A 13,752-nucleotide genomic window follows, 5' to 3' on the forward strand; every position below is an offset into this window, starting at 1 on the left:
TGCTCTGAGGAACCATGGGCTCCTCAAATTCTTCCTCACACCAGGTCTACAGGTTCAACCCAAATTGTTACGTTATTTGATCAGTCTCTGGGATGTGAATCGAGAAGTTTTCATGCTCTATGACCAAGAACTAGAGTTCGAAACTTCAGACATTTATTTCATCACAAGACTGTCCCAAAGAGGGCAGCCAGTCAATCTATATGGGTCAAGGCCGATTAGGGCAAGTGTGACTATCCTACTTGCAGAACAGTGCCCAGAAGCACTCAAATCAAAAACTGGCAACATTGACATCATGATTGTTCAGGATATTGTGCTGAGAGTGTTGCTATTGACCATAAACAGAGTGGTTTGGGCCCAAGCATAGCATGATACCAACACGTCAAAGTTTAAATATTCTATCGACTTTACGGTGCCAACTATATTCAACTGGATGGAAGACATGAAGGTAAACATGAAGCACTAACTATCAAAAGCTAAGGTGGGAAACCTGATGCAATTCTGCTATGGGTTCATTCTAGTGACATTCTTCCTAGAGTGGGTTTCGTTGTTTCACTACCAGCTGGTTGAGGTGGAACTGCCACTACCACAAGACCCACAGATGCTCCGTTGGAGTGCATTGATGCCCAGAATTACTGGAAGCCAACAGATGTCCTATAATCTCGCCTTCTTCTCATGGCTATGATGACAACTTATCGTAGTAGAGGACTAGCCTTATAGTAGTACCAACATCCATAGTGATCTGAATATGCCACTCTGAGAGTGGAAGGATTATGGTGATGGAGGTAAGAACAAACAATTTTTAGTTTATGATTTTTTTTATTGTCTTTGAGACATATGTGTTCATGAAATTTCAATTTTATGAATGTAAATGTTGGACCAGAGTGCCTTGTCAAGATGTCCTCGATTGACAGGCAGGTTTCTTGGCAGTTTGAAGTCGCTCCTTATCAGGAAGGAAGTGATAATGAGGATGAGATTGTGCGGAACCTCGAGGGATTTACCCACTGTATCCCAGAGTATTCCCGGATGGGTGATGTCCATCCAGTATTAGAGGCATACAATGGGGGTATCAGATCGGATTTGCCGACTGCTTACTCACATAGTCCAAGAAGTTACATGTTATCATGAGCATCATGCTGTTTAGTTCATAGGTCTAGCATTCAACATTTTTTAGGCCTGTGAGCCACAGATGTATAAGGCCTGCAAGCCACCGATGTATTTTAACACACATATTATTTTTTGGTGCTTTGATGTATGACAAACATTATCAACACACGCATATATATATGCTATATTTCCTTGCTTACTATGGTACAAATGTTTTGATTTTTATATTTTACATGTTTCACAAATTTCTATCCAACACATAATTAGCTAATGCATTTTTCAATGTATTCATATGTCTATGAATATGATGATATGTAATGTAGTCAAAATATATCTCCAATAGAAAAATATGTAGATACATTCTCAATATTTGAGGGTTTCTAATCGAATATTTCCCATTGAGTTGAAGGACGACAAGCTGTGAATCAAGGTTGACAACCAATTCCCAAATGTCAAGACTGATAGCTTCTGACAACAATTCAATAACTACACTATAATAAACGATGTTATTAGTTGTTTGACCTATGCAAATACCTTGAAAATCAATAAACTCACCATGGGGATCATAAATGGCTCATGTCATGGATGATAGATTCCGGGTGCTACGACAAGCACCATTAATGAAACCGATGTGAGGAGACACTGACATTTGCAAAGCAGGTAGAAACATAATAAGTAGGAAATCTACTTGCAAAACAACACACCAAACCACACTGTACAAAAATGAATAACGCACTATTGAACAAAAGTAGCCATGCAAGATGACCTAAGCATAGTAGTTAACGACAGGACTTAACAACATAACTTTTCCCCACGTATCAACAAGATCCTGTGAAGGAATGAACCAAGGATCAGACTTGACCGAAATCATGTTGACAGAGGCAACATGAGGAGATGCGAGAGGAAAAATGCTTATCAAGGCATGATATTTAAAGATTCTTTCCCCCACACTCTCATAAGGATCACTGATGTGCTTGACATAGTTGACATACGGAACATTGTCATTAGAGGAGGAAGAGGAAAAGAAGGATCGTGCAGACACAAAAAATTCATCTAGCCCGAGAGAGCGGGTCTAGCCACAAATAAACAATCTATGGAAAATCTCCTTAAGATGGAACCAATTAAGAGGGCCTACCTCTTATAACATTATTCCACTCGCTAATGATCTTGCTTCCTTACTCCAACTATCTTTCATTTGCTTCCATAGAATACTTGAAACAAGAAAACAAACAACAACAACAAACCTGATAGAATAGAATATTGTATTCAGCCTACTTGACATGTCAAGGAAAATTAAGCCATAAAGATGTAAAATAACACTTCATGTAGGAAATCAATCAACAGTTGTATTCATATAAATCAAAATGATATTACAACTAATGCCTTGACATTGCTGGTCTCCTCCGACGTATCTGGGTTCCCACACTTATGCTAGCATCTCATGGATAGCCCAACAATGGAAGTTTTAAGGCATATCCCCTTTAGTCTCGAACCAAACCAAAACAAACTATTCTCCCTCAAACATACACTAGAAAGCTACAAGCTATAGATGTCTTGTTTCTCATTCAAACTCACTCCAAAACTAGTTTAGCTTGGGAAAAGAGAGGTTTATATAGCTTGGATGAATGGGAGATGCTTCCTCTCATCATGGGAGAAGGTCATATCTCTTGAGTTAGTTCCATCCTAGTAGGGGAAAGGAGCCCAAACTAACTTCTTCAACTCCATCTAGCCCAACCATCTACCATACTTCCATTACGAAGCTTCTAGAGATGGAATCTTTGACACAACATTTATAAAACTTACCAATTTCCAAAGGGCTTAGTTGCTCTGTATGGTGCTAGTGCCTATTTCAATCTCTGCAAATTGGCATGAGGAGGAAACTGGTTAGTAGAGCCGGTCTTGTAAACTGGGATGAAAGGAAGATTCTTGGGAAATGATGCAAAGGGGAATTATTATGTTCATGAAGAGGGACATACTGGGAGTTTCTTCATGATGGGAAAGCATTTAGGATTCACTATAGAGGTTGTCCAAGATCGTGGACAGGGAGTACAGAGATAGTGAAAAAATGGTGTGTAACACCTCCTCAACTCAAGGAATCAACCCTTGAGGATGAGAGAAGGTTGTTTTGATGTCTATATCTTCCGTTTCTTCACCCTTTTCAAAGGTTGGCCTCAGTTGGATGTTGTAGTATTGATCAGAGACACTATTGTATGAGAATTTGGTTAGTATAATAGACGAGTTGTAGCTATTTCTCTGGGATACATGTGGTATGAATGTTTAGCATTGTTTCTTCTCTGTTATCATTTGTATGAAAGTTTCTTAAGTTCATAAACCATTTCATGTCTGTTATATGATAAATTTCAGGTTGAAGGGTAGAATACATGTTTTCTCATGCTCTGTTTTGGGAAAGTTATCATAATTTGTACATTTTTTCTTTAGTTTAGGAAGAATACATCTCCTATGCTCTTCTTAACTCCTCATAAGTCTTAAACCATCTCACCAAATCACCTATTAAGTGTTAATCCCTCTGCCTATCTTTCCCCCTTGAATGTCTGCAATCATATATTATTTTCCCTAACCTAACTTATTTGACCTAATATCACCATCCAGCAAAAACCCCATCAAATCAAATCAAAACAACCTCTATACTTTATACCTAGCCTAATCCGCTAATCCATCTAGCTGTCTTGGTTGTGATTCATTGGAGAGAGCCCTCTCTAGCTTAGCAGGGCTAGCTACCAAGTCAAAAGGTTGGTATATGGTTACCTCAGCTGGACTCTTCCTCAGCCTTGGATATCCGAAGGAGTGATAACATGTTGGCGTTGTTTCCAAGGATCGAAATATTTATCTTCTCCAGGAAAAAATGACAACAATTTAGATGTAATTGTTGATGGTGAACAACAATTAAACACATAGGAAGGTTGTACCATTCAAAACGCGACTCAATTGATTGAAAGATCCAAAAAATCATCACTTCATGGCGACTCCACTTCTCAAAAACCAGTACTTCCAAAACCTTCTTGGTCACTTCACTGTTGTCAAGATGAGTTCTATTTCAAGAAGAAATCTGATGTATGTTCCTAAGAAGCGATCTCAAATCTATGGATTTCCAAATCCTATGGCTCGTGTTGACTGGTTTACAAATCTTCTTATCTTTAAAAATAAACAAGAAGATCATGTTACTTTTCATTTAGTAAGGTTTCATGTACATGTATGTAGACTAAGAGTTGAGTTTACTGAGGACTGTCTCATGAAGTTGTTTATGGCTACCCTTGAAGATAAATCTAGGGTATGGTCTGAAAGGTTACCAGAAAGAAGCTTATGTTCTCTAAAAGATTTACATAATGTGTTCTCTAACCATTATGTGAAGTCTTATCTTTCTCTAGAAAGATGTTGTGATTATAGTGAAGGTTTCATTGAATATCTTGAAAGTATTAATGATATCAAATGTATGGATGATGAAGAAATCATTGAAGCCTTCTCTTATTTTTCCCTTCAACAACAGTCTGAAGAAGCCAATCACTTTGTACTTAATATCATAGTGAGTATACAATAACTTCCTCTTTTCTTGAAGATGAAGGAATTTTGAATCTTGATAGTCAAGAAAGAATCACATGAAATGAATCAACAGTCTGATGAAAGTTTATATACTACTTTGCTTGAAATTAATCAATATATTCAACATCCTCATGAAACTTTAGGAGGGAAAGAAGACAATTGTATTTTTGTCCAACGAAAACAAAAAATACTTCCTCCTTTGACTGAAGAAGAAATAAATTAGATTCTTAATTTGCAAATCCATATTCCATCCATTAAGAATGATGATGTTATTGTACAGTCTTGCCAGTTTCCAAGTGATTATGAAGAGGAGAATAGTGATAAAGAAGCAGTTTTTTATAGCCCCTTACAGATACAAATCTTCCTCAACGTTCAAGATGAAAGGTCTTTTAATGAAAAGGAGTTTTCCCTAAATCCCATAGATATGGACACTTATGTTGTTGAAAATATTATGGAGGATCCTTTCGCTAATTTGTTACAGCCATATGGAAATAATGGTTATTCTTCCCCTTTTATTGATTCACAAAAGGTAATGCTTCATAATTTTCACAATCCCTTGGACAATGTTTTATAAGAATTGGAGAAGATGGATTTTGTTTTGTTTATCAACATAAATATTGGTTTCAATTTTCATTGTGAGTTTCCTAGATATACATCATTCTACCTGCTCAAGGTGAGTGGGAGCCGAATTTCAGTAAGTAACCATCTATTATATTGGTTACACTGGAAGGATCATTTCACCCAATCAACAATGGTGGTAGAAGGGAAAAAGGTGAACGAACATGCCAATGTGTTGCCTTTGGCTCATGAAGAGGAAACAATTCAACTTGATAGTTGCTCTGATCTTTCCGCTCATCATCAAGATCTATTCTTTGAACATGCTTTTCAATATCCTTATACCAGTTTGCTACAATTAACATATAATGATGGCTATACTGTTTTGAATAAAAGTTGTCATCTTCAGTTGTATATTGAGTTTCCAATCTTCAATTTTTCTATAGATAGTGTAAATAGAGGACAATCAGGTATCCAATTTCTTGATTGGTTTCAATGGCATTCTTCCTTTACCTAATTTAGCAATCATATTTAACAGTTAGAATATAATAGTGTGTGGATTTTGTTTCAGCAACAACTTCCTTTCAAGTTCAATTTTCAACAAGTGACGATAGAATTCATCAAGGGTTGAAGCCTGAGGAGAAGGCCCTAAGGCTTTGATGATCTGATTGTTTGGATTGAATATTTTAGTGTTCAATTTGGTTGTTATCTTTTAACCATATTGGCCCACATGGTTAGGCAATTGGCCTATGGCGTTATTGACACCTCCAAGGACCTGCCATCCCCAATAAGGTTGATGTTAGAGTCAGTATTTGCATACTGCCATCAATGACCAACTCCTCTTTTATATCATATTAGGGTCCCATTCTGAAATTTTTATCATTCCAGCTAGGTCATCATTCAAAAAATTTACACATTGATCATAGCCCTAGTAAAGAAACCTCACTCTCCCTCAAAAATCAATACTTCTTGGCCCATGTTTATGTCTTACTGAGCATACATCATTCATGAAATTTCATGGCATCATGTCATCTTGAAAGTCTGTCCTTCAAGGTCTCATTAGGTATTTTAGGGTTTATCAAGGTTTCATTAGGTCATTAGGGTGTCCAAATCATCATTTTCTACAAGCACTAAACCATAGCTTCCTCTTCCAATGAGCTAGGGTTGGCTATGAGATCAGAGACATTTGACAAAAGGAGGAATAATGGAGGTCATTTCAGCAAGTATGAGGCCATTCCAACTCATAAACATCATGTCTCCATCATTTTTCAAGTAGTCATTCCAATGGACAAATCATTTGCCACACATAGGGCGATTTTTTCTTCAAACTGTATTTTTGACCAAACATAGATGAATTTGACAAAAGAGAGAGGGGTTTTTGTCCATCATAGGCCAAGGATGAAAAAACTCATTCTTTTTTTACATAGGTGTCATGGTTTCGGAGGAATGTCAAAAATACAGTGTCTACAAGAGGTTTTCTACATTTATGGAGTGACCTTGGGAAAATCATTGTTTCTCCATCTAGATTGTCCCAATGACTTTATTGATTAGTCAAATGATAACTATACAGAAGTAGATTTCCAATGAGATATCATGAGCGCAATTTGGAGTTGAGGAAGACTTCCAAATGTTTCCTACAAGATCACACTTCATTTTTGCACCCTCATTCTACATTTTTTTACCAGTCTTGGGAGAATTTATTTTTGAGGGGCTATACTTGATCATTTGTAGTGCTTGATAGGTAGATTGGTATCCAGGAGAGAGATATTTCCAACGAGCTATCATGAGCTCAATTTGGATTTCGCGAAGGCACTCAAAAGTGGGTTTGAAGATACCACTGCGCACTAGACATTGTGAGGGTGCACTTCCTTCTAGTGCTATGCACTTCCTTTAGGCGCTATGCACTTACTTCTAGCACTACTCATTTCCTTCAAGGGCTACACCCTTGCCAAAGAAAGGACGCACTTCCTTGTGGCACTGCTCACTTGTCCAAGAAAGCCAGAAACGCATCCAGACTTTGCCAAATTGCCTCCAAAGCTTCAACAATGTTTTCTTCAACCTCCAGTAAGTGAGTGACAATTAAATATATCATTCTTCTTCCTCCTATTGTCATTGCTTATGGTATTTTTCAAGTTTCATTAAAGATTTGGTGTTTTACTCATTTCAAACCCTAGTATCTCCCTCAAATCACCATTTTCACTATCAATTCCCAATTTGCATTCCCCTACACTTTCATACCCTTTCCTCATTACAATTCCATTTCCTTAAACCCTTTATCCCAATACCCTAAGCCCTAGGTGCTAGAACTACCTAGGCTCCCAACCCCCAATCTGTAAATAATTTCCCCATCCTAAATTCCACCATATTAATACTCTCTCTCCCCTTCCCCATTTCATAAATCCCTAGCACCATCTCTCTCAGTTTCCCTTTCCCATTCCCTATTCCTAAAAACCATATTCCACCGACATCATACCTCCCTAGGGTTTTAACATTAAGACACTATGCCAAAAGAGAAAGAAATGCAAGGGCAAAGCTCAAGGAAGCAAAGGCAAAAATTGAAGCTCTAACTCACCAAGAAGAGAAAAATAAACTTGATATACTTACAAAGGGTTCACTCCAACCCTAGCCACACCAACATCATCCACTTCACCAATTTTGGAACATTTTGGCTCATTTTCACAATTTTTGTCTTTTCTGTGTGTTTTTGGACAATGTTATATCAGCAGCATGGTAAAACGTGCAACACCCTAGGGGCTACACACCTTTCTGGGGAATGTTTTAAGCAAATGGAGACCACCACTAGATGCAAAATGAAAAATACATCTAAGAAAACCATGTTTCCAACCTTAGTTTGCAAAACTAGTAGGTGAAAAGGGAAAAAAGAAGCAAAAAATCATGTTTCTTCCTCAATTTTGGCCTAGGCGCTACACATAAACCAGTATTGGGAGAATCTCATTTTGGAAACTAGAGAAGACAAGCTTTCTAATGAGCTATCCTGGCATTAATTTGGACACCAGGAAGATAGTCAAAATCAACCTGAAATACGAAGGGCGCACTTGACACTGTGAGGGCGCACTTGAGAGAAAAATGGCGCACTTGACCATTTGCTGTTATTTTTGAATTTTCATTGTAATTTTGAATTTTCTTTCAGAAAATGTTGTTTTCACCTATGTAATTAAGGATGGTAAATGTAATAATGATGTGGATAAGTTACCTAGGGGTATATTCATCAAGTAAAATTTATAATCAAGTCAAATGAATCAATTTCAATGTAATAAGGGAGGAGTCACTTAGAGCTCTCTACACTGTAGGTATTAGTTTAGATTTTTGTGGATATCTTTCTCAACTCAGGGTTTTGACCCTTGAGGATGAGAGAAGGTTTTTTTGATGTATATATCTTCCCTTTCTTCACTCTTTTCAGAGGTTGGACTCAGTTGGATGTTCTAGTATTTATCAGAGACACTATTGTATAAGAATTTGGTCAGTTTAATAGATGATTTGTAGCTATTTCTTTGAGATACAGGTGGTATGAATGTTTACAATTGTCTCTTGTCTATTATCATTTGTATGAAAGTTTTGTAAGTTCTTAAACCATTCCATGTTTTTTATAAGATAATTTTCAAGTTGAGAGGAAGAATACATGTTTTCTCATGCTCTGTTTTAGGAAAGTTATCATAATTTGTCCATTTCTTCTTTAGTTTAGGAAGAATACATCTCCTATTCTCTTCCTAACTCCTCATCATTCTTAAAATATCTCACCAAATCACCTTTTAAGTGTTAAGCCTTCTGCATATCTTTCCCCTTTTAATATATCCAATCATATCTTATTTTCCATGACCTAGCTTCTTTGACCTAATATCACCATCGAGCAAAAACCCCATCAAATCAAATCAAAACAACCTTTGCACTTTATACCTAGCCTAAAACCCTAATCCATCCATCCCTCTTGGCTATGATCCTTTGGAGAGAGCCCTCTCCGACTTGGTAGGGCTAGCTACCAAGTGAAAAGGTTTGTTTATGGTTACCTCAACTAGACTCTTCCTCAGCCTTGGAGATCTAGAGGAGTGATAACAGATCCTTTAATGTCAGTTGTTCTTGATCTGCATGTCCATGATCTAATCAGTTGTGACTTGTTCCGTATAGTCTGGATTTAACTCTATAGATGTTAGATATTCTGCAATGTCTGATGTGCCCAAAAATGGTGGGAAGTATGGTCGAAGTTAGTCCACATTGAACACTGGGTGTAGGCTAAGGAATGGGGGAATTATGAGCTCAAATTCATTATCTCCCACAACCTTGGTAATGGCATAAGGATCATATCGGAGTGGTATAAGTTTCCGATAGGCTCCGGTAAGGCATTCCTTCTACAAATGCAACCATACTTTGTCACCCAATTGAAACATGTGTGGCACTCGATGTTGACCATGTCACTGCTTGTACTTGGCATTTGATTTCTCCATAATGTGCTCAATTAAGTTGTTTTCCTTATTAGCTTTAGACTGAACATGAGTTGAACCTACTCGAGTAGCTGCAAATAGTATGGACACATCAGTGGGACATAGTTGTTGGAATCCCAAGCCCACCTAAAAAGGTTTGTGTCTAGTCGAGTTGTGGAGAGCCTGGTTATAACTGTGCTGGATGTTGAGCATTAGAAAAGGCATGTAATTGCCGCTTATTTTGTTATCTTTTCCTTTAATTCATAACTTTGTTACATTATGAGATGGGCATATGGTGAAATATTATGATAACGTTTAGAATATTTGTGAGTAACACAAAATGACTAATTATTACCTTTTCCTAAGCAGAAAAGGAAAAAATTGGAAGATCGCCATTCCAAAGGAAAAGACAAGAGAAAATCAACTATTATCCCTTTGATAGGGAAGTACATCCCAACGAGGCAATCCAGATTGGAGCACATAGGCTTGGAAAAGGAAGAGGAAATACCAAATCAGTGCAAAAGGACAAGGAAATAACTAAAATAAAAGAATGTGGCAAAATCGCTACCTTAAAGAATATCTGTATCTTTGGTATTCCCTCTTCGCCACTATAAAAAGGGACAACGTTGCTAGCCCAAGGGGGCGATTATTGTTGTTTTATGAAATTCACTCTTGTAACTTAAACTTCGATCATTGACTCTCTTTAAAGAGCGATTACTGTAACTCTGTTTCATGATTAATACATAAACTCTGTTGTTGTTCTGTCTTTGATTATGGAGTAATTACAGTAGTGCATCCCTGGAGGCTAAGGGCCTAGCCCTGCTGGATCACTTGCTTCGTGTACCATTATTTTCCAATTCCGAGTCATGTGTGGTTTGATTTTTTTTACTTGCTTCATTCAATAATCTGTTGTTCCTTATCATTTCATGTATTGGCTCTATTATATTTCATTCATATCTGAATAGTAAGTTTATCTTCTGCAATTGGAATGTTATGTTGTTCATTCTAAATTTATATCACATTTTCATTCCTTTACAGATTGATATTATTGTATAACATTGATGTTCCTTACAGATAACCACTATTTTTCATTGACAGAGCAACAGTTCTATGTATTTATCGATCGGTACCATTGCCTATTTAGCTATGGTTTATCACTAAGAGTGATTGTTGTTCATTGGGATTGCTGTTCCAGGGTAACTGCAATTGTTATTTCTTCATAACTGTGATTAATACTTGTTATTCTGAAACCCAGATTATTGCTTCCCTCAGTATAGATGTGCTGTGTGTTTATATTTGATTCGAGTTCTTGTTCAATATTTCATAACTCGCTTTAGTTTGCTGTTCCATTTTCAGTTTGTTGTTCAAATAATTTTTGAGGTAAAGATTGTTGCTTAATTCCTGTAGATTACAACTTCTACTTCCTATAGGTTAAAGCTTTGCCATTCAATCTTTTTAAATAGATTAGTTGATGTTCCCTTTCCTATCATTTGAATTATCATTTCAAGTATTTGTTTTGGTGTGAACAAAATGATCTAAAAATACTTGATTTCTTTTCAATTACACCAGTTTACAAAGGGAATATTTATTATTACTTCATCCTTGACTGATGAAGTGCTGCAGTTTCTTAAATGAATGATTTAGTTACAAGCATTTCAAGTTCTTGCAATTACATTTAGAGTTTGTTTCCAACCTTTATTTACTTTTGCAAAATCACTATACTACTAGCATTACTCTTGACAAGTGATCGCCTGAAACTGAGTACACTCTTTGAGATAAAAAAATTGTACTTGGATTGATAATTAATGTAGGGTAATTAGAGGTGAAAAAGAACCTTTTTACTCCTCGACATTTTGGCGCCATTGCCAACGAAGAGTGTAACCATTTGTTTCTTTTGAGAGTAGTGTAAGTACCTACTAGGAGAGAATTGGGTTTTAAAAATGGAAGGTAAGAACATGCATACAGAGCATGTAACGACCCTGCTCCCCTGCCCGCTTTGCTGCAGATTTGCTATTGTTTTGGGTATAAATCAACATTTGATTTGTGTGCATGACTAAGTAGAAAAAGCCTGAAAAGAATCCTAAGCCACTACCCAAGCCTGATAAAGCTAAGGGTTTGGTGACCCTTGGCCAATTGACCTTTATAGCCGAAATCCTTAAAAAAGCAGATTCTCAGCCTTTAGTAGGACCTAGAAAAGTTGCTTCTAGACAACCTACTAGTTCCCTTTAGGCCATAGGATCACCATCTGTAGCCTTTGCTAAGGTTCAAAACCAAACAGAGGATCAAGAATTTCAAGAAATTGAGAATTCTAGCCCAAGATCATTGCAAGAAGGGAACCTTAGTAATCTCAGCGAAGGGAGAGGAGAAACAGGGGAAATTGAAGAACCTAGATATCCTCTTGGAATAATTCAGCCATTAAGCAACCCAGATAAGGGAATTGCTACAAAAATCATCCAAAATGAAGTTGAAGAAACTCAAGAGCTAAAACCCCCCCAAACATTAGGAACTCTCATCATCCCAGACCAAGGAAGTGTTGTTAAGGCTATTCCTGTTAAGGCCATCCCTGCTTCGTCTAACCAACCTAAGAATACCCTCCTAGAAATCTCGGAAGGTTATTGGCACATATTTGACCAAATAGCCCACAACTACTAAACCCCTCAAACCTCTACACTGCAATATCCCATTGTAGATACCGCAATTAATGCACCTATGAAGGCCATTCCTCTCTAGCACATCCCTACATTCCATGGCCTAATATTGGAAGATCTAGATGCATTTTTATTTGAATTCAATGTGTTATGTAGAGGATATGACTATACCACCGACCCCCAAAAGCTGAAACTATTTCCATCTACATTGGAAGGGGATGCTTTATGTTGGTTTATGGGTTGAGTGGAGGTGTCATAAATGATTAGGATCAGATGAAAGGTGCTTTCCTAAGGAAATATCAAGATTATTTTAGACCCAGAGAGTTAAAATATGAAATATTTCAGATGGTAGCTAGACTTAATGAAACACTAGAAGAATATCTTGAATGTTTTCAGTATAATCTTCAAAGATCTCCTTATGCATCATTACCCTTACCTGAAAATGTATTAAAAACAACATTGATTAAAGGTATGAAGGAATGATGGATTGAAACACTAAATATTATGGGAAAAGGAGACATCTACCAAGAAGACTTTGCTAACATCATTGATTTATCTATGAGGAGCTCATGAGGAAGCACAAGGCTAAAACCAATAGAACATGATAGGTTTACAAGGGACAACAAGATCGCTGGAGAAGGAGTAACTCGCACGAAAATTGGAAATTTATTAGAAAATTTCCAAACTAATATACTGGGGACTTTGATAATGCAGATCAATATTATGCAAGCCAAGTAGAAACAATTAGAAGCAGAGAAAAATCTAGCAATATTCTATCCCAGATGCAGAAAGAAACACAGACACAAAGAGTGCTCGTTAGATATAATTCAAGTTTGCGCTATTTGTACAAAAGACCAATCTATGGAGAGCTTCCCCTCACTTCCTGGTTTGAAAGAAGTATACAGAGAAGCGGAAGAAGAACCAGAACCGGTGTACCAACTTAATCAGTGCCATCAATGGCAGCCGCGACAATCAGGTATGTTCCTTGATCCAGCTTCTTCTTTCCAGCCTCCATAATATCATGCTCAACAATATAATACAATGTGGAAAAATCAACCTTCCTTCTCAAATTGATCACAACAACCATTCCCTTCATCATCACCATGGCCAAATCAAGCAAGTCAATCTAATTGGCCAAATTTTCTCTACGCTCCACCATATTGGCAAAACAATGCATATCCAACACAATGGTCCCCTCCCACTTTGCAGAGTCAAGCTTGGCTGAAAAACTGGCAAAGACCGATGAATCAGCCAGTAGGTACCATTTCACTCTCTCAACCTACACTGCCAGCACTACAACAAAATCCCCAGTCCAACTTAAGAGCACAACTCCCAGCCCAACCCAACCCAAACCCAAATAGCAGACCAATTCAATCTATTCAAATAATCAAAACACCAGAGCTACAAACTGATCCAAGGGAGTGCAACGACCTTCAATTAAGGTCTGGGCG

This window comes from Pinus tabuliformis, chromosome 7 (genome assembly GCF_031772625.1).
Source record: "Pinus tabuliformis cultivar Carrire ecotype Pingquan chromosome 7, CPIR1, whole genome shotgun sequence".
Classification (NCBI taxonomy): domain Eukaryota; kingdom Viridiplantae; phylum Streptophyta; class Pinopsida; order Pinales; family Pinaceae; genus Pinus; species Pinus tabuliformis.